A 26614-nucleotide genomic window follows, 5' to 3' on the forward strand; every position below is an offset into this window, starting at 1 on the left:
GAAACAGAATCTAAAGATGGGTTTTTGGAACGTGAGAACGATGAACCAGTTATCCAAGACAGAGCAAGTTCTTAAAGAGATGAGACAATACCTCATCGATATACTCGTTCTCAGTGAAACAAGGTGGACTGGAAATGGATTAGAGAAGTTCAGTGATGGATATGTCATGGCATATAGTGGTCACCCTTCCGTCCACCGCGCTGGTGTAGGACTTCTGATGTCGCCACTTGCACACAAAGCAATGACAAACTGGAACCCAGTTAACGAACGTATAATGACAGCTCGCTTCGTATCAAATCACACAAAAATGACCATCATCGCATGCTACGCTCCAACAAACGAAGCTGATGAAGAGGAGAAAGATGCTTTCTATAACATGCTACACTCGGTCACCAAAGACGTTCCCAGGCATGATGTACTCTGCGTGGTTGGCGATCTAAATGCTAAAGTTGGTGCAGACCGCCAGTACTGCCCTGAAGTTCTGGGCCCACATGGCATGGGAGAGATAAATGAGAATGGCACACTGCTAATCGATTATGCACTAAGCAACGATTTGATAATAGGTGGTAGTATGTTCGACCATAAAACGATTCACAAGTACACATGGGTGTCCCCCGACGGCCGAACGAAGAATCAAATCGACCATTTCCTCATGTCAAGACGTTGGAGAAGTAGCCTATGTGACGTGAGGGGTTTTCGAGGAGCGGATGTTAATACAGATCACATCCTGATGATAGCTGAAGTAAGAATCAAACTGAAAGCTCAGAGGCGGAAAACTAACTTTGCAACACATAAACAATTTGACACTGATAAGCTGAAAGATCCTGACATCCGCAAAAACTTCTGCATATCTCTACATAACAGATTTGAAGCGTTAAATCTGCTCGGCGAAACCAATGACTTTGATGTTGAGAATATATGGACCTCAGTCAAGAGTGTGTACCATGACGTTGCGAAGGCCAACCTTGGCTTCAAGAAAAGAAAGAAAGAAGAATGGATATCGGATGACACATGGAAATACATCAGTAAACGCAAGGAGACCCGAACGCTTATCCTGAATACATCAAGCCCAGAGCAAAAAGCCCAATTACAGCTCCGCTACAAAGAAGAGGATAAAGCAGTGAAAAGAAGTGCCAGGAAAGACAAAAGAATTGCCATTGAGAGAAAAGCAGCCTTTGCAGAAGAAGCTGCAAAGAAAGGAGACTCAAAAATGGTTTATCGACTAACAAACGAGATAGTTGGAAAGAAAACAAATCGTACATCCCTTGTAAAAGATGAAAATGGAGACATTATTTCGGATCCACAGAAAGCTGACGAGAGATGGGCCTCACATTTCGAGAAAGTCTTAAATAGGCCCAGACCTGATGATCCAGAAACAGTACCGGATACGCCATTTTTACAAATTGACGTAAGTGCTGACCCACCCAGCACGGTAGAAGTGACGACAGCTGTGAAAAAGCTGAAAAATGGACGTGCACCTGGAGTCGATGGGATCACGGCAGAGATGCTGAAAGCGTCCCTTCGAGCCTGCATGTTCGTATGGACTGCTCTTCTAGTGGCCATTTGGAACAACGAAAAAGTCCCAAAAGATTGGACCAGAGGTATACTGGTCAAACTCTTCAAGAAAGGCGATGCACAAATTTGTGACAATTGGAGGGGCATCAATTTGACGTCTGTGCCTAGTAAAATACTAGCCTCAGTAATACTACAACGCCTAAGAGCAGCCCTGGACTCACATCTCAGGGAAGAGCAACATGGGTTCCGACCTGGTAGGTCTTGCTCTGATCTTATTTTCATTCTTAGACTGATGGTGGAAGAGTCCAGAGAATGGAACAATAAGCTGTACCTGCTCTTCATTGATTTTGAAAAGGCGTTCGATTCTGTTGACCGAGACACTTTATGGAAAATTTTGAAATATTACGGAGTACCTGATAAAATAGTCAAAATGATAATCACACTATATGAGGATAGTGAATGCTGTGTACGCACAGAAAATGGGGACACGCGTTTCTTCAAGATAATGTCTGGCGTCAAACAAGGGTGTGTCCTATCCCCGTTTCTGTTTGTCATTGTAATGGACTATATTCTACGGCAGTCTTCAGGCACTGGAGTGAAGATTAGCAGCCGACTGATCTCCGATTTGGACTTCGCAGATGACGTTGTTCTTCTTGAAGAAGCGAAACTGCGACTGCAGCTGCTACTCGACGCCATAGACGAAAAGGCCGAGAAAATGGGACTTGCAGTAAATGTCAGTAAAACAAAGAGTATGGCCACATCTGACTCCCCACTCATATTAAAATGCAAAAATAAAACTATTGAGCAGGTCAAGGAATTTAAATATCTTGGGAGTTGGATCGAATACGATGGTGAAATAGCCAACGAAATCAAGAGGAAAATTGGACAAGCGACATCGGCTTTTAGCAAGTTGAAACCAGTCTGGCGCAGTAGTAAATACTCTATGCGCTTGAAGCTCCGCCTCCTGAATAGCAATGTGATGTCAATCCTCCTCTATGCTAGTGAATGCTGGAAACTAAACACCCAGCTAGAGAAACGTGTCCTAGCCTTTGAAAACATGTGCCTTAGGAGAATCCTGAACATATCGTGGCAGGAAAAGGTCACCAACATAGAAGTTCGCCGGCGAACCGGTCAGCCATTAGTTACTGACCTTCTGAAACGTAGGAGATGGACATACCTTGGCCACGTCCTCCGTATGCCAGAGGATCGACTCCCGAATACAGTATATGATTGGCGTCCCGAGGGGAGGCGAAAAAGAGGTCGACCAAGACACACCTTACGACGACAGTACGACCGAGACCTGAGAAATGCGGAGTTGTCTCTTCAACCACAGTGGGAGGACGTCATGGCTGCAGCTCAGCTCCGAGATGTCTGGCGAGGTTTCGTAGACGCCCTATGAGCCACCCCTGGCTCTGGAGGATCTAAGCTAAGCTAAGCTAAGTTTGGTTTTTTAAAAGAAAGATCGACAGAAGATGCTGTCGCCGCAACACATATTTTCATTAATGATGCTTTAGATGATGATTGTTTAGCAGCTACATTGTTTTTTGATATTAAGAAGGCTTTCGACACTTTAAATCACGAAAGTCTATTTAAAAAACTTGAAAATACGGGAATAAGAGGAGTACCTTTAAAATTAATCAAATCATATCTGCACAATCGAAGGTTTGTGGTAGATATTGATGGTGAATGTTCGTCTGAGACATCGAATAATAATATCGGTATACCGCAAGGTTCAATTTTAGGACCTCTATTATTTTTAATATATATAAATGATCTCCCTAATTCTACTACTGAAAATGCATTAACAATTATGTTTGCGGATGATACTGCAGTAAGTTTAACAGCATCAACATTAGATGCACTGAAAGAAAAACTGATTGAAGTTGCAAAATCCATCACAAATTGGTTCCAAATTAACAAACTTGTCCCTAATTTTGTTAAAACAGAATTTATTATTTATGGAAGATCAAATCAAAAGTTGAAAAATATTTCTCTGAATGAAATTACCATTGATACTATTCATGAAATCAAAAGAGTATACACAGCAAAATATTTAGGTATCGTTTATGACCCTACTATGAATTTTAAAACACATATTTCGTTGTTGAGACTAAAATTATCAAGATATATAGGTTTCCACCGACTAAAATTTTTATTCTCATATAAGGTTCTAAGAATCCTATATTTTTGCCTAATTGATGCACAAATCCAACATTGCTCAGCTATATTTTTGCTGACTTTTAAATCACATATTAAACCACTACAAACCCTGCAAAACAAAGCTATTCGAATTCTAGATAAGTTTTTACAACACCCGAGGAGTACAGATATCCACTCTGAAACACTTACCTCTTACCTGTTTCTAGACATAATGACTCTTACACAGAAATTTTATCTCCTATTATCTAGTTGGTTTTTTAAGATTCAACATGTACATAATTTCTTTTTTGACCAGAATTTACTGTCCAAATATCAAAATTCACTGATAACTAGATGTGTTAACCCATACAAACTACCTCTGGTGAAAAATGAAAGATCCCGTTTCAACCTCCGGTATATGATCCCATCAATAGCCAACAAATATTCATTAAATAAATTTGTTGAGTTACCAAAAAGATCTTTCAAGAGACGATTAAAAAGTTATATAATGGAATCTGCTTGCAAGAACGGTTGGTAAATTTTTTTTATTTTTTATTTTTTATTTTATTTTGGCCTCACTCCACCCTTAAATACTCTCATTAAAGATACTCTTTTTTTACTTATTGATGAAATAGTGGTTCATTTTTTGTTTGTTCTGTATCAATGAGGATTGTTAAACTTTTTTTATATGTCTTGCCCAGTAGTCGAGCTTGTCTCTCCATTTGGGCAAGTTGAAGATTTTGACGAATATGAATTTTTGAATAAATGGATCTGAATCTGAATCTGTATTTGTTTGGTATACCATACAAGGATAGGATCTTTACTAAAGCTACTTCTATCAACAGATTTGAACATTTGCTCATAATCGATAAAACTGAGGACCAAAGGTGTTTGACAACTCAGGCACTTCTTAATTATTAACTTAAGAGTAAAAGTTTGGTCGACATATCCTCTACCTTTTCTAAAACCGCACTGTTCTTCTCTTATAACTTTGTCTACAGCATCTCTCATTCAAAAAAGTACCATATTACTTAGTAATTAGCTACCTAGAGAGACCAGAGTAGTGTCTCAATAATTACCATACTCACTCTTATCACCTTTATTATACAGTGGTTTAATTAAGGTTTTCCTAAAATTGCTAGGTACTTCTCCTGTCTCAAAAATAATATTTAAGAACCTCATTTACCACACTATCAGCACCTGGAGCCTTATTATATTTTAGTCCTTTTAGTACTGTCACTAATTCTTCCTCACAAAACAAGTCTTTTTTCACGTTCGAGGTATCAAAAGCTTTTTCGTTTTCCTCTTTATCTTTTCCTTCATCTGTATCTCGGTTAAGCAGAATCTCAAAATGTTCTTTCCATCTTTCTTTAACTCTTTCCTTATCTCTTATTGTGGTCCCGTTCCTATCTTTAACTGGGACAAGTCCAGATTGACTACTCCCTCTCATTTTATTAACATACCAATACGATATTTAGTTATTATGCCGACTGGTTGCTTGTTCCAGATCCTCGACAATTTTATTCATGGCCTGTACTTCACACCTCCTTAGCTCATATTTTAATGCTTTTAACTTTCTCTATATTCCTTTCGTTTTCATATGATCCATCACTCAGATAATTCTTGTACATGCCACTTCTGCTTTCTATTAAACATAATTTTCAATAATATTCCTAGCTGCGCTCTTAACTTTTTCCCTAAGACACCATTAGCAACTTCACAAATTATTTTCCTAAAATTATTCCATCCGTCATCCACATCGTCGAATTTTAAACTCCAGTTTAGTGCTCAACTGTTCCTGGAAAGTTTCTCTAAAATTTGTCATCCTGGAGTCTACCAGCGTCATAGCTTCTCGGGAGGTAGTTACCCTTCCAAAATTTCAGCTTTAAATTAACCCTAGACATTACTAGATGGTGATCTTTGCGTTTAACATCAACAACAGCACTCCTATTTACCCTAATATCTTGTATTGTTCCTGCCAGTCTTTGATTTATAATAACATAATCAATAAGGTTTGCTGTCTTACCATGACATGTTTACCATGTTAACTTATGGGCCATTTTATGCACAAACACTGTATTGGTTATAACTACATTGTTATACCTACAACATTGCAGTAGTCTGTAGACATTACTGTTTTCTTTTCGTACATCAAATTTACCAAGGTTAGGATACTATCTATCCCTATTTTTACCAGCCAGGGTGTTAAAATCTCCGAATAAAAACACCTTATTTCTACCTGGCACCCTGTCTGTTTGCTCCTGTAAATGCTAGTAGGAGCAGGCGTTGCTATGTTGGCCTCAAGTGACTTGGTGCTGTGGTGAGTTGTTAGCAGTAGTAGTAGTATTTGAATGTGACTTATAATCCAGCATGTTGATGCTGCTTTTTTTTCAATTCTACATGATAGAGATTACCATTTGAGATTGCCATAAATGACGTGTTGTAAAATTTGGTTATTTCAAGTTTTATGCTCATAAACCTCTTCCCCGAAAAATCTGTTAACCCCCCACTCCCTCATGTATTATCTGTGTTTGCCTATGATATATAATTAAAGGCTATTGCTGGTTTTTTTCTGATTCCCTGCGTAGTAAAATTCCATTTTGAGGTTGAACTTAAATGTCTCATTTCCCTAAATAACTTTATTTTCAACTTCAATTCTTGTTCAGATTAGTCGGGGGACAATTTTACATAGCCAAAACTTTAACTTTTTTTAGAAGATATTGGCTTTTATTTCAATTTTATTCTTATTATTTGTAATAAACTGTTGAATTTTATTTTAGTTGTTTTTAATATTTGATGATGGTATAGCAATATCATCACTCATTTTGAGGTTGCACATAAGGGCAAATGGGAAAATATGTTTGTTCATCCAATCAAATCGCTTCATTTTCTACTTCTTTTCTTATTCAGATTAGTCGGGAGACAATTTTGCATAATCTCTTAATTGCTTGTCATAAAAAGACAAGTTCGAATTCAAGAAAACTTGAAAAACTTGTAAAACTTAATAAAAATAATAATAAATAATAATAAAAGTTCCAAAGGAACATTAAAGAAAAGAAGAAGGATAAATACGAAATTTTATCTGCATCAGTAAATAATGAAAGTGGGAAACTACCGAGACATTTTGTTTATTTTTTCTGTAATGAAGGGAACTAAGATTGTTTCATATCTGTAGGCGAATGCGGGAATAGATAGGAACAGGTTGAGAAAGAAGCCGGTGCGGATTGAAGCTAGGTGAAGAGTGTCTTTCGGGGGAAATGTTTTCGGGCGAGGGTTTGTTGCTGCATTTCTTGCAAGACTTAGGCAAAACGTAACTCTCTTGCACTCAATGGTTTTCAACCTAGTTTTTTTTTTTTTTTTAAGAGAATCAAACAGTTCGTGGTAACGAACTGTAGTAAGGAGCGACCCGGCTCAATAGTAACCAAAACTCTAAAAAATGGAATTGTTTCCTCATCTGCTTCCTCATCAACGCCCCGCTCTTTACGCTAAAGTTTTTTACTGTTTTAAAAAGAAGAATTGAGAGATAGAGTCAAACTTTAGCGTAAAGAGTGGGGCGTTGATGAGGAAGCAACCCCTTTCATATACGAAGTAATTTCTGTTCGTCTTAAGTTTTAATGTCGCTTCTTACTATCAGTAAAAAAAACTTGTTTTTTTTTATTTAATATCTGAAAAGACCTTCTTTGAAAATTATGCGCAAGATTCTTTTTGATTAGATTCAACTTTTCCTAATTTATCCTGGGATATCTTGGGAATGTAAACATGAAGGGTGTGCGAAAGCACATGATGGCTGGCCCCCAGCCCTCTATTGCACTTTCTGGCTGAATGGCCATGAAACGGAGATCAGCGCATTAAATTGTAACGGATGAAACAAAGAAGAGAAAATAATAAATGAAAAATAAAATCAAATAGCCGAAAAAACGAGGGTAGTTGTCAGCCAGTCTAACAGTTTGAAGTGATAATAAGTAGATATTTCGATAGGGACCTCCGCCAAATCGTCTTCAGTGCTCAGGAAAAGAAAAAGGAAAATGAGTGCTCAGGAAAAGATAATCACAGTGTGTTTTTTTATCTTTGAAGGTGAATGAAAATTAAATTTAGCTAGAAAGTAGACTTTTTGAGAATTTCCCCAATGGAGTCGTTACGAAAAACAAGGTAATGGGAGGTAGAAGTAGATTTGAGGTTCAAACATAGCCTCAAGTCAGGTAGATGTAGAGTTTTTTCCTTTAGAAAATCTACAGGAGTGAGATAAGGAGTGAGGAGTGAGATTCGTCGATAATTACTTGTCGACGAATTTTTGTGTGTGTATGACAATAAAAACTAATAATCGGCTCTGTCCTTCGCATGTTTTTTAAATAGAATGAATTTGAATTTGAGTGAGAGAAATAGGTCAAACCTCTTTAAAACCCGGTTTTCGTCTTCGTTCTTTTAGACTGTTATGAAACCCTGTTTCCATGTTTGTTGAGGACTAATCCCAACTAATTCGCTAGTAGTCGAGAAAGTTTCAGAACCACTATTCTCTCAAACAGTCGGTCAGAACCAACATGATTCTGCACATGCGTCTGCAGAATTTTGATCCTGTTATCTTGGCACTTAAAGCAAATTGAATGCTAGTTTTTCTGGGTATTTGTGTACTTTCACTTGATAGTTATGACGTACATGGAGAAAAAAAGAAAATTTGTTTTACAATTTTCGCAGAAATGTGAGACTTTAATGAATTGGTCAAGTCCACCACAAAGGCAGCGTTGCCAAACAAGGAATAAATTCTAACATTTTACTTTTTAGGATGGAAGAAATTAACATAACGTCAAGCTCAAACTCGCAACTCAAGATCAGCTCTGCCTATTTAGCTAGCCAGGCTTGTAAATTGTTCTTCACATTAGCAAATTATACTCCCTCATTTACAATGGTATTTAACTCGTACCAATTTTTAGCTAGCATTAATTTAAAAAGTTTTTCTAAAAATTTTCAGCTAGTCCAAAAGTTTAATAAAAATCTGGTTGACCCAATTCATTGTTATATCTTCTTATTATTCAAATCTGATTCTGAGTGGGCCTTATGTAAATTTTACAAAGCTTAAATCGAACCCAAAACAGCTTTTACTATTACCAATTTTTCCATTTCCAGATATGTGGAAATTGCAGTGGAGATTACGAAGTTGGAAGACAGTGCATCTCTCTTGATTGTCCTGTTATGTATAAAAGGAAATCATTCGAAGTTGGGCTCAAAGATGCAAAATTATTTTTTTACATTTTGGAAGATTTGTGATTTATTTAATTATTTTGGATTGAATTACTGTAAAGTAAATTATTTATATCTATTTAATTGGTAGCCATGTCATTCGTGTTAATCTGAAATGGCTAGTGATATGTAAGCTTTCCCTTGATAATAGCTTTTGACGATTAAACTTGAAGTTAATGCGTTTAATAATATATTATAATACGTATAATACGTATAATTATACGTATAATAATAATAATTATAATACGTAATAATAATAATAATAATAATAATATAATAAGTAATTATAATATAAGTAATAAAAAATAATAATAACATACTAAAAATAAAAATAAAAAATAATAAAAAATAAAAATAAAAAATAATAAAATAATAAAAAATAATAAAAAGTAAAAAAATAATAGAAATAAAAAATGATAAAATAATAAAAATAATAAAAATAAAAAATAATAATAATATAAGTAATAATAATAATAATCATACGTATAATAATAATACGTATAACGTATACCAGTAATAGACAATATTATAATATTATCGATAATAAACACCCATAGATAATACATTTTGATCAAAACTTAAATTTTTAGAGACTAAATCTAATGGGCGTTCTTTACTTACAGTTTCTTGCTACGAATTCCTTCTTACACTCTCTATTTTCTACGCCCAAGTTTAATATTCGTCTTGCAATGCTTCAAGATTGATTGAAATCCCTGAAAAGTGCACCCTTCTTAGTATTTAATAGGAGGGTGGTCGTAAACATCAATAATTAATTTTATGGTTTTAATTTCCGCTGCTTGCACTGTAACATGCCCCCGATGAATACAGACAGGAAGCTAGGGAGAATCACCCTTCTGTAAAACACCGAGGAATTTTTTCAGCAATAAGAAAGGTACCATCACCCTACAGTAACCAAATAAAAGACATAATTCAAAAGTATTTTTGGGGATAAATGAAATTTAGAAACTCAATTCTACCCAGCTTCATCCCCTCCCCCAGCCCGAACTATTTTCTATATATATTTTTTTATTTGTTGAAAATTGATCACAAACAAAGAAAAACAGTTGACAAAATTGAAAAAAGAAAAGAAAAGATAAAAACACTGATAACACACAACTCAAATTACAAATAGAGATTGCAAAGTTCATGTCGATAAACGTTACAGAGGCAGTAATAACAAAAGACACGTACATAATATAGTAAACGCTTGTGTAAAGAATCTTCAAAATTAAATACTAATAAAAGCAAAAAGGAGCTGAAAATTAATAAAAAAAAATAGTCATTCCTTCGAACAAAAAAAAAAAAAAAAAAAATCGCAGTTAATTGTAAATATGCATAAATCATTGCATTGGAAGTGTGTCTAAATCGTGACCAGCTACTTTTTGTTTTGTTTTCTACTTACCAGTGAGAAAGCTATTACAAGATCTGGAATTTTTATTTCTGAACTGTTGGGGTCTTCTTTGTCAGCTAGACAGACATTACAATATTTTGAGAAACGTAAAAACAACGGACTGATTTTAATTGGTCAAATATTTCAAGGATTTTCCAAACTTAGGCGATATTTGAAACATGAAGGATTGCTACTGCATTGTAAAGGCTAGCTTGTATATGATGGTTAAAACAGATGGTTAAGTTGGCCGTCAAAAAGCAATAGATGTATCACATGATCACAATGTGTCACAGGAATGACCTATGGAGAAGTCTAAGTGCACTACCCGATTGGCATGGTGAATAATCTGAGCTTTCGAGCTCTATTAAAGGTATGGAGGTAATCATTTCCAATTGAACACAGAAATTTTAGACTTATTCGAGTTAAACTGAAACTCCATCCGGACAGATTCATTTTGAAGGATTTTATAAAATTCCCTGATCCTCTACAGCGTTGGATTGAGATTGACTCCCCCTGGCGATCCTCTACAAGGGTAAAAACATATTAATGAGCATATACTTTTAGTTTGACATAGTCTTATTTTTCCTTTGACTCTACTGTTTAAAATATTAATCAAGCCTCAAAACGAATTAAGTAAATTGAATTAAGACCAATCAAGTTAATTAATTAATAAATATTTACTAAATCCATGACATTTTTATTGTCTTAATCTGGCCATTCCCCTCCAAGATTTTTATTCACGAACAAGAAATTCTTGTTTTACTTTTGATTTAATTTTTGTTAACCAGTCTTAATTTTCTTTAAATTCTGTTTTAAAAGTTAATGATAATTATCCCAAGAGAGGAAAACGCACCTAGGCAGACATTACCCCCCTATCATCCTCTTTAATACAATTTTTTTCGTTGACTCCGTTTGAAAATTATTGCTACCTTCTCCTCTCCGAAACTCAGGGTAAAGGAAGCTTTTATTGATTATCCTATTATTCGCGGCTCAATGTTTTATCTTTCAAATTGTAATAAGTGACAATAATACTATCAACAACTAGGCAATAAACCCTTGTCCTACTAATAAGGTGAGTATACCGACGCGTAATGACTCCCCCTCCCAGCTCCACTATGAATTTAGCACAATTTTTAAATATTTGTATTTCGGCACTCTACTATCCCATCTGATTCACTTTTTATTCACTTAATATTAAAAATTTCTAATCATTTGCCTCTATCTTAAAACCAATCATAGCTCACTCCCCCGCCCCATCCATATCTTTATTTTCAGTCAAATAATATTTCTATTTTTTGCTTTTCTTTATTTTTGATACGCTGAAAGAGGGCTATATTTGGAAAAATAAATACGTTGTCACAGGGTTAAAAGTTAGAGACGTTATCATCAAAGACACAAAGCAATAAATATGGATCAAAAAGAGAAAAATACAACATTCTAATTACCTTTTTAGAATTCCATTTACGTAGGGTTCCGAGATAACGCTTTGGTTTCCTCAAAAAGTGCTTCCTAAGAACTCCAACATAACGCTTTGATTTCCTCGGAAAGTCCTTTGACATCGTATCTAGTTTCTACCCTCGGTTCTTGTATCTGACAGTTTTGCTAATTTCATAGGGTTGGGGTGTTCGGATTATTGTGTCATGTATCAATTGGAGTCAATCTTCAATAGGAAGCAATATTACGTTTGTCAAGCATCCAATTTGGGCATTGCCAAAGTATCTTAAAAAAAAATAATTAGTTATGAAAATATTTTGATGTACAAAGAGTACTAGCCTGTATAATGGTGCAAGGCATCACAAATCATTGGCTAGAAGAAGTAAAGAAGAAAGACAACGGTCAATTCGTGGAAAATAGATAGAGGGCACACTGACACATTGATTTTTATTCTTATATTAAATAAATATATGAGAGTTTGTTTTAAACTGCAAATAAGGAGTGACATTAACACTTAAAACGAACAGAAATTATTCCGCATATGAAAGGGATTTTCCCCATCACAACGCCCCGCTCTTTACGCTCACAACTCTACTTAAAAAAAAACAATAAAAACTTTAGCGTAAAGAGAGAGGCATTCTGGAGGAGACAATCCCTTTCATATTCAGAATAATTTCTGTTCGTTTTAAGTTTTAAGGTTGCTTTTTATTTGCATCTAAAAAAAAATTCAAATTTAATTTCTGAACATTTTTAAATTAATAAATGTTTTGATTTTGGCTCAATGAACATGAATAATTAAAACAAAATTTGCATATTAATTTTATTTTGCTAAATGTCTTTCTCATAGTTTTGATAGGTGGATTTGACAACAAAAGTAGGTGGGGGAGGAGGCCTAGTTGCCCTCCAAATTTTGGTTACTTAAAAATGCAACTAGATTTTTTTATTTTTTACGAACGGTTTTGTCAGTAATAAATACACGTACCTTATGAATTAACTTACGTAACGAACTTCTATATTTTTTTTCATAACGAATATGAGGAGGTTTTCTCCCTGGTCAATACCTCACTCTTTACACTATAGCTTAAATTTCATCCCAAATCTTTAAGAATGACGCTTGAATCACAAGGCCATAGAATAAATAGTCTAAATTACTAAAAATTAATTCAGCGTAAAGAGCAAGGTATTGTGGTGGAGACGAATCTCCTTATATACGTAATATTTTGTGTCTCTCTTAGGTTCTAATGCTACTCATTACTTCCAGGTGAAATTTTTTTTAATCTTTTTTGTCATTCTTTTTTTTGTTTTTTTTGCCAGAAAATCCTGCGCCCCATTCATGGAAATTCTCTTCCCCCATGATAAATTCCTCCAAGGAAAGATCCTCCTGTGTTATCCCCTTTCTCCAACCATTACTATATCATGAAAAGAAAAATCACCAATGCAACAGCACAAACACACACAAAAAAAATTATATATTTTATATATATAAATACCTATATATATATATTATGAAAAGAGAAATCACCAATACAACAGCACAAACACATATTAAAAAAAAAAAAAAAAGACAGAAGGAGAAAAGGAAGACTGTTTTCCTAAATTAGTGACTTATATAGACCAGCACTTGAATGAGGCCTTAACCCTACTCATCCATACAATCACATAGGTCAAACAGCATAGCCATACACAATCAACCATAAAGAATAATCCATGGACAGGCAGTCATGTCGTCAATAAGTATAAGTCGTCATTTACCAAACAATAGAAAAAATAATAAAGACAAATAATTCAGAGGCAACAACCCAACACAAGGGCTCATCAGGAGAATACACTGGCATATATTGGGTTTCGCCACTTTAAATTCTCTACCCAGCCAAGTGTTGTGGCTACCACAGAATATCCATGGCATCTCCGTGTCAGGTATCACCCCCAAAATACATGCCTATGAAAGATAAAAAACAGCAAATGTAAAACAACCAAGTAACACCAAAACAAGCTTGTCCGGTTAATATATCCCTCATTTTAGCAACAATAGGTAAACTAAATATAATAAATTTTACCAAATCACAAATATTAACACATTGCAAAAAACCTGAATGAACTAAACAATTATAGAATTCATCTTTCCATGTGGCTTAATTTTAAAAAAATCTGCTCAATTAGAAACACAATTCAAAATAAATGGCGCTGCAACAACATTTCTCAAACCTCCGAAATTAGTTAAAAATTTCTTTAAGTATTTCTAGATAATTCTTTTGATATTTATTTAAAAGTTCGTTATAATGAAAACTAAATTTTTTAAATTGCCAAGTTAATTTATTTGCAGAAAAACCTCTTGACATCAATTTTTGGCTTAAGATTTTACATCTATTTTTAAAATCAATATAATTATTACAAATCCTTGCATAACGAAGTAACTGTGAGAAAAACGCTGAATATGTGATATTTGAGTGTATATTACTTTCAGGGAATGGGAAACTAATCACTTCAAAATCAAAATCATCCGTTTTATTATACATTTTAAAGCTTAATTTATTATTATCACAAATATTAATATTTAAATCTAAGAAATGATCTTCATGACCAGCGACATGACTAGGTTCAAGAATAAGCTCTGATGGATATATGTTCTTAGAAATATCAATGAAATCCTTACAATTTAAGACCAAAATATCATCTAAATATCTTTTATTATTAGACAAAACATGTTTTAAATTATTTGGATTATTTTTATCCGTCATATATTTATATTCTAGTTGACTTAAAAACAAGTCAGCTATAAATGGGCTGGCATTCCCCCCCATGGGAATTCCCAAGATTTGCTTGTACAAATCACCACCAAATCTTATATAAGTATTGTATAAAACCAATTCTAATAACTCAAAAATCATATTCCATCTGTAACATCTCAAGTTAACTGTAGTATTAAAGCAATTTGTCCATATAGCTTTTTTATTATAAGTGTCTATTTTTAAGAACCTTTTACTAGATAAGAGGAAAGATTTCTTGATAACAGTTTTTAAATTATCTAACACTACATTAAGTAATAAATTAGTATACATTGTCGCAAAATCGAAAGAATCAATTCTTTTAGCAGAAACCATTGTTAAAGAATCTATCACCTGCAGTGAATTATTAACACTCCAATATGGATTAAAATTCAAAAAATTTTTAATACCAGAACAATAGGTTTTAAGTTTATTTACAATTTCCTTTTAAATTAAAGAGAGGTCAGTAGCAGCAATGTGGGTTGGACATTTAGCTGCTCCAGCAATAAACCGTGGTTTAGGGGGATTCTTATGAAATTTTACAGTCCAATATGGGAAAGGGAACTTTTTATCATTGTAATTTATTTATATACTAAAATTTTTAAAAAGTATTTCATCAGTCTTTTCAATTAAATTCTCATCCTCTATATTTACCTTTTCGTAAACATTAGTTGTGCATAACTCCCTTTTTAAGATATCACAATACAGCTTCTGACAAATTATGGCAAAATTATTATTAGCTTTATCCACTGGCACAATTACAAATGCATTCTGTAGATTAGCAATTGCTTGTTTAATCTTTGCATTATAAAACAATGATTTAGTTTTACTATTTTTTAAGTTAGAATATATTTTCTTTCTTATTCTACTAATAATTAAATTCTTCCAACTTTGAAAACTCTCTTTATTTTCATTCTATTTCTTACACCACTTATCAATAAGTAAATCAAAATCATCTTCCAAGCTATCAAGAACACTCGATGGTTTCAGATGATGACAAAGACGGAAATTAGCCCCTTTATTCATTATAATTTAAAGATCATCTTGCTTTATTATTGACAAGTCCCCTGTTATAACATCGTTTGTAAGTAGGATTTACAAATGGGCCAAATTGCTTACAATTACAAACCGGTTTCCAATTTATATCACTATCTAATCTTTTTAGTATTAAATTATAATTAAAAATAATTTGTCCAATAGTTTTTGAAAATTTATAAGTTAAAACTGGACTATCATTATGATTCAAATTACTAGGAAGGGCCTGTTTCACATGCCGCTGATTTAAAATTTCTGGTAAATTAATATCTTCAATCTGCTTAAAAGTAAAATTAATAGGTAAGCAATGGTCAAAGTTTTTAACTTGCAGCCCCTCCTCAAGAGACTGGGGGGGTAAGTCGTCCCAAAAGACATAGTTATTAGGTTTTGAACTAAGTTGAACATAATGGTTGTCTCAGAATTTTGATCTGGTGACTTTGAGGGGGGAAATGTACGTGGGAGGGGGCCTAGGTACCCTCTAATTATTCTAGTCACATAAAAAGGGGCATTAAAACTTTTAATATCTGTTAGAATGAGCCCTCTTACAATACTCTAGGATCACGAACACCTAAGCCGCCTTGGTCGATACGATCAGCTCTGGAGAATAAAATAATAAGAAAATAAACAGCCATCTGTGATCGGTCCTTTGGCAAAAAATACAAAATTCCACATTTTTATAGATAAGAGCTTGAAACTACTAAAGTACGGTTTTCTGATACGCTGAAACTGGTGATGTGATATTCGTTAAGATTCTATGAATTTTAGGGGATATTTTCCCCTATTTTGTAAAATAAGGCAAATTTTCTCAGGCTCATACTTTTGATGGGTATAACTAAAGTTGAAGAAACTTAAATATTTAAAATCAGCATAGAAATACGATTATTTTGATGTAACTCTTGGTATGAAAATCTGTTTTTTACAGTTTTGATACTATTAAGCCGGGTCGGTCCTTACTTACAGTTCGTTACCACGAACTGTTTGATATAGGAAAATAAAATGTATAGGTTGCGCAATAACTCATGGTCTTGTTTCTTGGACAAGTTGAATTCTTATAGTTATTAAATATAAAAAAACAGTTTTTGTAACGGAAAGTAAGGAGCGATATTAAAACTTAAAACGAACAAAAATTACTCTGTATATGAAAGGGGCTTTTCCTCCTCAACGCCCCGCTCTTTACGCTAAAGTTTGTCCCTTTCTCTTAACACTACTTTTTAAAACAGTAAGAAACTTTAGCGTAAATGTCGAACATTTACGACAAAAAGCAATAGAACGTCGATCTTTGATTAGAAGGACTATAAAATTTCACCTTGGAATCAGCCTAGACATAATTTAGACAATAAAATGGACAGGCATAAGCTAAAAGTCTTACACTTTGATTGTGGCTACTGTCAAGTAAAAGGTGAACGTTTGAAGATACTTTTCATCACTAAAAGTATTAGGTACAAGGCAAATAGAGGATTATCCCTTGACTTGTACGGAGAGTTAATGGTAGCTAGCTGATTAGCTTACAGGTTAATTTTAAATTTGCCTGTTGTATAAAATGACTTAAGTTTCTGCTCATAAAGGAAAATAGGACCTAACATAATTAGCCTAATAAAAGTATTATAAATTAACTTATTATAAATATATTCATCAGCTTTGGGGCTTCAGTTTCTGAGCTACCATAGATTAAACTTGATTCTATCACTGTTTGGAATATTACTCCTGGCCTTCAGTTGAATTATTAAGGTAAAAATTTAGACTAGGCTGGTTGGAATACTAGATGATGCCCTTTTTAATATTTATGAGATTAGTTGTACTTGCTGAATAAACCTATCTCCTTGAACTCTGAGAAAAGCTTTTGAGGTTTCTTCTTATGAATAATACCTCTTTTGGAATTTCTTTTTAAAAAAAAACAATAATTTAACCTTCTTTTTGACTGCAATTTAAAAAAAAAAACCTCGTTACTTTATCCGTCCATGCTTATTTCTTGTTTTTACTGAAGAACGCTGAACAGCCTCATAAACGTCTACCATGCAGTAAAACTTGAACTGCAATGCTGTCAGCTCAACTGCTTGACTGAAGGTTGATCAGAAACGCAGCTATGATGTTTGTAATTTTTCCCCACATTTAAACACCCACCTTATTTTTAATTTGGAAATTTTCTAAAAACAAGGTTATAATTGTTAACTTACTCGTTTGGCAAAATTGTAAAAGAAATATCTAGAAAAATCTTAACAATTCTTGGTATCATAGTGACAGAAACCTTAAATTAATTAAAAATTACCAAAGCTGCGAATTGGAAAGGAAAAAACTGACTCATAGAGTTTAAAAATTACCTTCCCCTTTATAATTTTGTATACAAAAACGAATTCTATATAAAAAAAAATACACCAGTTTTCTTGGGTATATCAAGGTAGGTGGTTATACATTTTTTGGACAGGTATTACACTGAATGTTGTTTTGAGTCTAAAATTCCCTGAGCGGAGCTCGGTCTCTTAGTGCTGCAAGATATCTAAAAAAAAAAAAAAAAAAAAAAAAAAAAAAAAAAAAAAAAAAAAAAAAAAAAAAAAAAAAAAAAGAAAAGGTTGAAACCGATCACACGTGCACACAAAATATCTAAATTGTGAGAAAAATATACATATTTGGGTTAAATTAACTTTATACTTCTTGCAGCAGACATTTCATACAGTATGTTGATGCAGAGATAAATGTTGCACAGATTGTACTGGTGTTGCGTGAAAAGCGACTATTAACAAACAGTAATAATATTCAGTGCATTTATGTCAATTCTTTCTTTGGAGCCGGTTAAAAGAAATATTTGAAAAGTAAGAACAGCAAGAAGCCAGTTTGGTGTTATAGATGGTTTGAATTTGAAACATAAGGAATAGGACGTTATGAACGCTTATTTGGCATTTAAATTGCAGATAAAAGAAAATTGAAGCTATATTGGAAATTTAATTAAATACTAGAAATAAAAATTAGAACAATTAATTGATTCGTGTTGCAGATCCCCCTCTACTACAGCCAAACTACAATAACTCGACCTATGTAGCTATAGTACGAATATTATTATAAAATGTTAAGTCTTATTTTCTTTTTCAATGATTTTTTTTCCATTCAGGAAATTTAATTACAGACTCTGTATATTTCCCTTCTTATTCTTCAATGATTCTATTTCTATTTTATTTGCAGATAAAAAGGTTGTGAAGTTTTAAAATAAGAAAATCTAATGTTGGACTGACAGATTTTAACACCATAAATATCAGGGAAACAAATTTGACCATTGCAAATGTGGCAAATCAGAAAGCATAGAACATTTTTGCAATTTTGCTATCAACTAGACTCACCAATTTACTTGAAGAAAAAGTCTTAAATGCATTATATTTAGAAAAATATTGATATGAAACATATTAAGTAATGTAAAGGAGTCCTATTTTTCTATATTCTTTGTAGAAAAAACGAGCATGAATTCATAAAACAAGAGCTAAGAGCTCATATGGCACTTGTGGCGACACCAGAAGAGCTACGAGTCAAGGGCTAATATGGTATGAGCTCTAATGAAATTCTAAGAATCAATAGATTGTTTTAAAAGGAAAATCAGAGGATAAATGCCGGTCGGGATTTAAAATAAGAGCTGTGAGTCATAATTCATAAATATCAAAATTCATTAAGATCCGATCATCCGCTCGTAAGCTATGAATACCTCATTTTTTCTAATTTTTTCTAATTTTTCCTCTTCCTTTAGCCCCCCAGATGGTCGAATCTGGGAAAACGACTTTATCAAGTCAATTTGTGCAGCTCTCTGACACCCCTACCAATTTTCATCGTACCAGCACGTCCAGAAGCACCAAACTTGCCAAAGCGCTGAACCCCTCCCCGCAAATCCCCCAAAGAGAGTGAATCCATTACGGTTACGTCAATCGTACATCTACGACATTTGCTTATTCTATCCACTAAGCTTCACCCCGATTTCTCCACTCTAAGCTTTTTCAGAGATTTCCAATTTTTCCCTCCAACTCCCCCCAATGTCAACAGACCTGGTCGGGTTTTTAATTAAGAGCTCTGAGACATAAATTTCTTCTAAATATCAAATTTCATTAAGATGCAGTGACCCGTTCTTAAGTTAAAAATCCCTCAATTTTTCAAATTTTTCCAAATATACACCCCCCAGCTCCTCCAAAGAGAACGGGTCCGTTCTAATTATATCAATCACGTATCTAGAACTTGGGCTTATTCTTTGCATCAAGTTTCATCCCAATCTCTCCAATCTAAGCGTTTTCAAAGATTTCTGTTTCCCTAATCCAACCCCCTATGTCCTCAGATCCAATTTGAGTCGACAATAGAGCATCTGAGACATAAGATCCTTCTATATATCAAGTTTCATTCAGATCTGATCACCTATTCGTAAGATAAAAATACCCCAATTCTCACGTTTTCCAAGAGTTCTGGCTTCCCCCTCCAACTCCCCCAATATCCAAGGATCTGGTCGGAATTTAAAATAAGAGCTTTAGAGCACAAAATCCTTCTAAATATCAAATTTTCACTAATTTTTCCAGATCCGATCTCTACCCCACAGAGATCGGATCTGTTTCGGTTATGTCATTTATGTATCTTGGACTTGTGCTGATTTTTCCCACCAAATTTCATCCTCGATCCCGTTCGTAAGTTAAAAATACCTAATTTTTCCAAATTAGCTCCCCCCCCCCCCGTCAACTCCACCAACGAGAGCAGATCCGGTCCGGCTATGTCAGTCACGTATCTTAGACTTGTTTTTATTCTATCCATCCAGTTTCATCCTGATTTATCCGCTTTAAGTATTTTCTAGGATTCCCCCCCCCCCCAATGACGCTGGATCCGGTTAGACTTAAAATAAGAGATCTGAGTTACGAGGTACTTCTAAATATGAAGTTTCATGAAGTTCCGATCACTCCTTCGTAAGTTAAAAATACGTCATTTTTTCTAATTTTTCAGAATTAACCCTCTTCCTCCCAATTCCTTCAAATAGAGCGGATCCGTTCCAATTATGTCAATCACGTATTTAAGACTTCTGCTTATATTTCCCACCAAGTTCCATCTCGATCCCTCCACTTTAAGCGTTTTCCATGATCTTAGGCTCCCTCCCCCCCCCCAAAAAAATCCCCCCAACGTCACTAGATCCGGTCGTGATTTAAAAAAGAGCTTTGACACACGATATCCTTCTAAATATCAAATTTTATTGAGATCTGATCACCCGTTCGTAACTTAAAAACACCTAATTTTTTCCAATTTTTCAGAATTAACCCCGCCCCCCTTTCGGATCTGTTTCGGTTATGTCATTTATGTATCTTGGACTTGTGCTGATTGTTCCCACCAAATTTCATTCCGATCCCTCCACTCTCAAGTGTTTTCCAAGATTTTAGGTTTCCCCCCCCCCAACTCCCCCCCAATTTCACCAGATCCGGTTGGATTTTAAATAAAAGCTCTGAGACACGATATCCTTCCAAACAATAAATTTCATTAAGATCTGATCAACCGTTAGTAAGTTAAAAATACTTCATTTTTTCTATTTTTTCAAATTAACCGGGCTGGTTAACCCCATTAACTTGGTTAATACCAAGTGCCATAAAAAAGTATCTGCTCGATTGAAAGAAAAAAGCTGACACTTAAAACGAGCGACAGTTTTAAAGCTACTTCATAAACTATAGTTTATTTCTAATTATTAGGGGGAAACCACCCCCTCCCAATTTCCCTCCCCCCTCCTCAACCTTAATGACACCACTGGGCTTAGACGCACTTTTAATGTCGAGCTTTGAACAAATTATTTCAGGAACAGATATGGCAATGCCAAAATGGCCAAATACACTATTAATAACTGCTCTAAGGCTCAGATAGCTAGTTTTTACAAAGCTATCATCAATTATAAACTCTAGATTTATGTTACCCGGGTAGATAAATTAATAAAAGGCGGTGCAAAAGATTTGACTAAGCAAAGAAATATGTGAGTACAATGTACTATTCTTCTTGCAGTTTGTATACAAAAAGTTGTTGTAGAAACATCGAAAGGGGCTCATTTAATTGAACATTAAAGGTTTCAATGGTCTCTTTAACAGTCAAAGTCGATTGGACGGTCACCCATTTCCTTACCCAGTATATCCATTCTTCCCAATACACATACAATCAAAATTTAAAATAATCAATTTTTTCAGCATAATTGAAAGATTTAATTATTATGTTTTGTAGGATTTCAATTTCACTATAGCTCATTGGTGAGTTTTATAAATTATGCTAGTTTCAGCTGTTAAAATGCAATGTATTTATGTAAGGAACTGGGAAAAAATTTAGGGCAATGCTTGTACGATTGAAAATCAGAGACTATAGTTTACTTTTTAAGAGCCAAAACAATTTGAAAGATGACTATCCCCCCCCCCCCTTATCCATTGCCTTCTTTTCCCCTAAGTCATCTGATGAAATATTTCAGATAAAAATTTTGTTCAAGTTAGTCCCAAGATCATATAATAATAGCTTCAAGGGTTACATAAGCGCTACCCCCCCTCCAAACCTATAAGCAGTGTGCCCCGAAGAAATATAAGGTCCTATGGACCTTATAGTGGTTCTATAGGCTTTGTGATACGCTGATTTGATAGAAAATTGAAAGCTCTAGTTTTAGTTTTGACACTCAAAAGCAATTGGATCTAGCCCCCCCCCCACGACCTTTGAGTCCTCAAAAGCATCTAATTGAAATTTTGAGGCAGGCATTTTGTTAAATTAAAGTAAAAAAAAAAAAACTTTCAGAGATAGAACTTACTCATAAAAACTAAAGGTCTTATTAAACTTAAGATCAGAAGCAATCAAACCTGCAATAATTCATCCTCAAAATGATCACAAATTACCATTAGAGAATAAATGAAATCCCAGACGAACAGAAATTAAACAGTCATGGCAAAAAACATTCACCAGATACTAATATAAATGAATAAATAAATATAGAAACGCGCAAAGCTTAAAGTGAATATGCAAAAAAGCTTAAAATGAACAAATATGTTTTGCTATTAAAATATAAATGAAACCCAAAACAAACATAAATTAAATTAAGAATCATAGCAAACAAAAGACAAGAGGTACTAATTTAAATGAATGAATAAATCTTAAAACGAATAAAATTCGAAATTGAATACTATAAATGAAAAAAATCACCAGACAGATCAAGACAGATCAGATCAAGCTCAGATCAGATTGGATCAATAGACAGATCAAATTAAAACGAATAAAAGTCACCTCTGACAAGAGCTTGGGTACTGAACCCTCTCTAACTGTAAAGTCTAAAACCAACTGTGTCACTTTTGCTTTACTGAAAACTAAATTTTGAACAGTAAAAGTAACTTTTCTCAAAGTTCTTATGTAAAAGTTCCCTAAGTGTAAAAGTTTAAAGTTTAAGGCGTCTTCTCCATTTCAGTGGAAATACACCATATTAGAAAATATTTTTTCCAGTTATTACAGCATTAAAAATGAAAATAAAAGTTATAGTAAAATAAAATCTTGAACTGACGAACACTCTAAGTTTAATTTGATTATATATCAAATATTCAGTGGAATTTTATTAGTTCTTTCCAAAACTGTTCAAGACACATATAATTTTCAGTAAAGTGCCAGTGATACCGTAAGTTATAGATTTTTACAGTTAAGGAAGGTGGTAATTTCTCGTATATTTTGTATTTATTGATAGTTAAAGGATTACTTTAAACAAGTGTTTCTAGCTTTTGTTTAGTTTTGGAACCATTTTTTATTAAAAAAAAAAAAAGAATCTAAGCACCTGAAAGTTTAAATTTGACCAAAAAGAAACCACAAGGAGTGTATGTTGGAAGTTTCAATTGTACGCTGGTTGAAAAGTCCGTTGAAAATTCCTCTTCTTAGAAAAGGTGATAAAGATAATAGGAATAACGACAATCCGACATCTCTGCTTTTTATGACTTTTCGTTTTTTTCAACAACCGATTTATAAGCAATTAAAGGCTTAGTTTAAAGAAAAAAATTACCTTTTAAATGCTAGTCAATATAGTTTTGAAAAAAATATGTGAGCGGAGTATGCTTTATTGTTTTTTACAACTGTAAAAGAGCTCCTTATTAATCGCAAAATAAGAATTTCCATGTTGTATAGGGGCAAAAAAGAAAGTACCGTTGGGTTGAAGAAATTGAGCTAGAAAATGGAAGTATAAACGAACAAGTATTGTAAAGTATCTTGGTATCACGGTAGATGGAGACTTTTGTATTAACTATCAGATTACATTTATAAGTACAAAAATGGCAAGAAAATTTACTCCTGTGGATACTATTGGCTATAAGGGTTATAACAATGTTATTTTCTCTTTTTCATCTATATTTAATGTATCGGGTCGTCAAAATTAATTTTCACAAGCCATTTATACCCACAGTATGTGTTTCAAAAGAAGTATGTAGGAGTTCTGGCCAAAGAATTATCATAGATATGTGGAAGATAATGGTAATTTCAATCAAAATTCTGTTATGTTTAGCTTTTATTAATTTGAGTGTAAACTATTTCATGTACAAATTATTTTCCAATGTGTCACCTTTCTGTATTTGGGAATTTTAGAAGAAAAGATATCGCATCTAATAACCTAGAATTATGGATTTTTTTTCAACGCTGTTTCCTATTACAACCAGATTTAAGCTTCTGCTCGGGATTGGTCCTGAAATCTAGAATTAATTTTCAGCAAAATTAAAGGATAAAAAGACCCTTGATGAATTCTGGGCTGTTTTTAATGTGTTCGATTTAACCGAAATTCTAGAGACAGATTGATTGATTTTATAGTTATTTATAGATGTGTTTTGTTAAATGAGATTTTATTTCATATCTTAAGTGATTGGTTGGGTGGTATTTATTGGTCAGCAATTTTGATGAGTTACAAATTGTGAATATAAGATTAGTTTGAGTGACCCATAAAAATAATAATTAAAAATTTATTGATTATTTTGGTTAGTTTGGTTCGTGGTGGGGGGGATGTGCAGGAGTAGGATATTTTTTTCTGAGGAAGTAGAACAATATTTTTTGTGTGTCATATTTAAGTCTTCCTATTTTTGGGAGCATTAAAAAATACACACAGAAGGCTTCTAGGCTATTCAGCAAATACAAGAAATTCCAACGAAGCATCTTCTTTGGAATGTAGTCTAGAAATAATGAAATATATAAAGCTCGTGAGAAAAATGCATCGCATGCTATTATAAGCTTTATAGTTGAAAAATGACTATCTACCAAAATATAACCAAACTAGCTCGCATGAGCTTACAATAGGGAGGTTAGATCCTCAATATAATTGAGATTTGAAATTCTTGCTTTACTCAAGAACGATATTAAGCAGCTCAGGCCTTCAAAAGTAATTGCGATTGGATTTATTAATGTTTTTAGACAACCCCAAAAAACTGAAACATTTAAATTTGAATATTTTTTGCAATAGTAAATTCCAAGCACTATCTTGTCTTGATTCAGGTTCACATGAACCTGAGATCACAGATGTGTTTGGTTCAAGATTTTGCTCAGATACTATATATGATGATAGAATATCGCTTTTTATGGATTATCCAAAAAGAGGAAAAAAACAGGAAAAAAGGAAATTAGTGTTCCTAATTAAGAAAAAGAATGAATTTTTTTAAGAATGAAAAAAGAATGAAATTTTTTGAAATTAAGAAACGCATGCCAATGGCAAATTTGAAGCAACTATTTTATACCCAAGATTAACTCTTCTAGCTTTATTAGTGATAGTTGATTTAATTAATTAACGATTTTTTTTACACAGACAAACAAAGAAAGGGAAATCTATAAGAAGGATTATATCCTGAAAACTTTTTGGAAAGGTTATTCTGTATCCTAAAATAGATACTGTGTGATTCTCAACATCTTTTGTTTAGGCTTTTAGAACATTAAGAAGCAATATTAACCTTAAAAGTTTCATTTTCAGGCAGTAGTACCCTATTTGAAGTAAAATTATTATTTCATGGCATACATTGGAAGATGACGATGCATCACAGCCGCAGAATCTTTGCTTTTACTTTAAAAGTACCCTAGATAGCGTGACTTCCTTCAAGTAAGATCTTTCTCATCCTTCTATGACTACTTGTTCTGAAAAATAACCCCCAAAGCGAAAAGTAAGATAAAAAAAAACAGACATGAATCGTTGGTTTCGTTTCGGCCCAACGCCATTTTTGAGGGGTTCAAGAATTCTTCCGATTCTAGAAAATTCTTAGACTTCGTTTTTTTTATACTAAGCTTTTACTGTTAAGAATAATTGAAATAATATGTACCATTGATTTCTTACTAGACAGTTTTGTAATTTACATAAATATAATATTTGCACACAAAAAATACATCTGATAGGTCTTTATTGTATTTTGTAGGAAAGGGTACGAACAAAAGAAACAAATTTGCAAAGTGTTGTAGATTTTTCATGTATCTGTCTGATATTGCAGAGTGACCAATTCCAATCATTCTTAATTTTTTCCGATTACAATCCTATCAATATCTTTGTTTATGTGCAATCATCATTCTAACCTTTTGTCTCTAACTGAAATCTTGTTTTAATCAAGATCAGATTTAATATCAAAAGTTTCTGCACGGCCCAAATTGTCCAAGACAATTTCATATCTTAATAAAAAAAATTTTAATATTCTTATTTAGATGTTTAAATATTTGTGGGGTTTTCCTCTTGTTCAATTTGACAGTAACGACTGAAAAAGGAATGTTAAACTGTACAAAAATATAATAAAATAGAATGATGATAAGATGAAGCCTAACACAGTGTGAAAGCATTGGCATGGTTGAAAGTTAAAATAGAATTCAGCAAGTGCAATAATTCTTATGCAAGGATCAAGGTCTTTTGTGGGTCAAATCTACAAAAAATTTTATTTTTTTTTTAGTCATATACCATTTCCTATAGTCTTCTATCATTTTTAATTCTTATTTAAATACCAGTTATTATTGATATTATTTGAGTTCAGTTTCATTTATTTTTTCAATTAGATATACACAATTTACTATGTATATCTGGCAGAGAGACGAATTTGTTTTGCACAGACAAAACAAATAAAGTAAAAAATAGTGATTCGTAAGGATAATCAGTCAAAGAAAAAAG

At 33.4% G+C, this 26614-nt stretch overlaps 1 long non-coding RNA gene across 1 annotated transcript in view; it reads right to left on the reverse strand.

The window, feature by feature from the left end:
- Nucleotides 1–9447: 9447 nt before the first annotated feature.
- The window catches only part of LOC136041921 (uncharacterized), a 31717-nt gene continuing 14550 nt past the window's right edge, over nt 9448–26614 (reverse strand). Inside the window, exons 2-3 of the long non-coding RNA XR_010621131.1 lie at nt 11725–11998; nt 9448–9602 (exon numbers count right to left, since the gene is read on the reverse strand). This is a non-coding gene — a long non-coding RNA (uncharacterized LOC136041921). The remainder of the gene's footprint in view (nt 9603–11724; nt 11999–26614) is intronic.

Source organism: Artemia franciscana, unplaced genomic scaffold (assembly GCF_032884065.1).
Source record: "Artemia franciscana unplaced genomic scaffold, ASM3288406v1 PGA_scaffold_49, whole genome shotgun sequence".
Taxonomy (NCBI): domain Eukaryota; kingdom Metazoa; phylum Arthropoda; class Branchiopoda; order Anostraca; family Artemiidae; genus Artemia; species Artemia franciscana.